Raw genomic sequence first — 3,114 nt, forward strand, 5'->3', positions numbered from 1 at the left:
TTGGAATGCTAACAAAGAATTAAGGGAGTACTGAGATAGCTATTTCTAACCTTATTTGGTTTTCATCAGTCAGACATACCCTTCCGAGATTCGAACCTGGGCTGTCTGCATGTTAAGCAGAAGCATTAGTCCCTTATGCCACAGGCTCTTTCTCACTTTGTTAGCTACAAGAGACAGGGGAAGAGAATGAGTGCTTTTTTGCTTTTTTTTTTTTTAGGCTGACTAAACTATGCCTCCTGCTCATTTTGAATGTGTGCTTATTTGGGGGGCTTATTTTTGCGCTGGAAAGCTGTAAACTCTAACAAAAAGTGTTTGAATTGGTATATAGAGGTGGTGGAATAGAACCAAGAATGGTTTACAAGATAGAAAGATATATTAAGATTTTAGCTATATTTCTTTTTCTTATCTCCTGCCTTTATTTTGCTTGTTATTTCTTAATATTTTTCCGTGTCTGCATAATGTTGCTTATTCTGACAGGGGCATGATGGGTAAGTATGTAAGGGCTATATGAGACAAAATGAAGGGAATGAAGAAATCTATGCTGCTAATTCCCCTGATGCAAGATGTTTATTTCAAGATGTAATCAAATTTAGGAGAATTCCCCAAAGAGTTTTCACACTAATGCTCAAATTAAAGAGAAAATTTGATCCTGGCGGCAGTTTTTGATGTAGTTGGCAGGCAGGTCTCCAAAATGTGCTATATCCTCAAGAGGCTGACAGCCTTTACGTCACGGATTTTCTTGGCCAATACCAATAGCATATAAACGGTTTGCACAGCTGGCACCATAAGAAAGCTGGCAATAGGAAAGGTTTTACATTCAAGCTTCAGAGAAAAAGGCTGAGAATTAAAAGGAAACTAGCATACTATGAAGAACATTTTATTTTAAAAAGAAAAAAAACACATATTCAATGACACCAGGGGAAGATTTTAGACCAGAATCTTCCTTAGCACTCTGAATAAATCTGGTCTAACAGTCTTTCTTTTCTTGCATCTAACTGTGGGGCCAACACACCATAGCCCCCTCTATGTTCTGTTGGGTCCTCATAGCATAGCCTTCATCCCTCTTCCCAGCCCATAACTGAGGCAGGCTTTTAAAATTATTAATTGTACTGGTGATATTTCTCTCTTTATCCTGAGACTGGTTTCTCAGCGGATACAAACTCATTTGCTTCACCAACCACTCTCTTGTTATAAAGTCAGGTAAGTCTTAGAAGATAGAATCAGCTGGTGCCAATGTCCAGTTTAGACTGGTATGGACATGCTCCTTCCCCTTTACTTTCCAGGTACTCTTCTCCAAGGTCATTCTGCTTGGGAGGGGGAGAGTCCAATTCTTTCAGACTGATCTCTTTCCTTGTACCTGCCAGGTGTCCAAGCTGACTCCAATTCAGAGACATGGATCACCCTAAATGGCAGCTAAATGGCAGAGACTGAGGGCCCATGGTGAAGCAGGGAGAAGAAGCTAATCTAACCATCTCTGCGGGAAATATTTTGACCACTTTAAAAAAGTTTGGTATCCTTCTCAAAAAATAATAAACCTATGTTCAAAGAAAAGTCCAACATCATCTGCTACCTCAAGAATACAGGTTTTGTGCTTTCTGAAACTGAGTTAAACTTTTGGAACATAGGTTCTAAGAAACATGTTCTTCTGCAAGTGGACAGCTGGACTCCTTTTGAACATATTTGTGCACAACACTTGTGCAAAACTATTTCTTCCAATGTCAGGTACATCTATCCAACTTTATTAAGAGGTCAGGAGACAGAATTCAGTATTTTCCTTTTATTTACAGGACTTTTGTGGCCAACTGTTTCATACAATGACTCTAAGTGGCTCAGCTCACAACAATCCATTAAACAGAGTTAAGAACAAAGGTATCCTGTTCTCGCCAAGCACCAGGCCAAACAACCTCTCAGCAAAACCTTCATTCAAACCCAATTCCTGAGGAAGAGTCAGGTTTTCATAGCCCTCCAGAAGGTTAAAAGGATAGGGAGAGAGGTTCTCCTTTATTGTAGTAGAAGAACATATTCTTGGTAATGTCACCTTGAAAATATTGTTGTGTATAGATAACATTGGCATAAGAACTCTACATTTTATCCTGTCCTCATTCCTGATTTAGTAAACAAGTTGCCACTGAGGAGCCTTTCTGAAGAATTATTTTCAACAGATGTGCTGCAAATTCCACCAGGAATTCATTCCAAATAGCATACTTTATATTGCCCAGGAGAATGTTCACTCTTGTTATCATAGTTCTCTCATCTTCTAAATTATAATCAACTTTCTCACCAATCATTTTTAATCCAGAGATGTCAGATTTGCACTACCACTTCTTTGCACTTCAAGGAATTCAAATGCATAATCCACAATATTGTAGCAGGAATTTCATAGAATAATAATCCTTCTTCACTGCATTTCATAGGATAATCACTTCTTAATTGTAGAGACTGTTTTTTCTCTCTGCTTAATGTGATTTCCAGAAGTCTTTGAAGTATTCATTAAACGTTTTTTTATTTTCCCTCTCTGTTTTTATATGACCCATAAGTCATATAAATATAATTACAGGTTGTATTTAAAAAACTTTCCAAAATCTCTCAAACAAGAAGAAAAGATTTGTTCGCTTCCAGCTGGAAAAAGCCGACGATGAAGGAATTTGAGGACAGCAGCTACTGCAAAGCAGATCTTTATTTCAGGAAGGCAATAAGGCAACAGTGGAGTGACTTCAGCATTCCTGCCTTGCAAGGTGATCCCCTGGTCCCATGTATGGCTTTTTATATGCTTTTTCTACCCTGGGGCTGTGGATGCGCTGGCTCTTTCTTTTGTGTTTTTAATGGTTGCTTGATGTTCTTTTCTTTGTCCTAAGAAGTGATATCTCCTTTCTCCGGTTTCTATTCTGGGGGGCTTAAATCCTGTCAGCGGCAGGGCAGGTAGTTCTCTTCAGGGATGTTCCCTTTGTCCTGATTCTATTTGGGGAGTTAATCCCATCAGGGGCAGGGCAGGCAATTCTTGATGGCTTTGCTATCTGAGTTTTCCCTATTGCCGGTGCTTGCCTTAGCAAAGCTTTCAAATTGCAACATTTCTTGGTGGTATGCCCAGGATTTCAGTGGAAGGGTTTTTTTTTT

This window comes from Protobothrops mucrosquamatus, unplaced genomic scaffold (genome assembly GCF_001527695.2).
Source record: "Protobothrops mucrosquamatus isolate PMUCROS unplaced genomic scaffold, P.Mucros_1.0 scaffold_19, whole genome shotgun sequence".
Classification (NCBI taxonomy): domain Eukaryota; kingdom Metazoa; phylum Chordata; class Lepidosauria; order Squamata; family Viperidae; genus Protobothrops; species Protobothrops mucrosquamatus.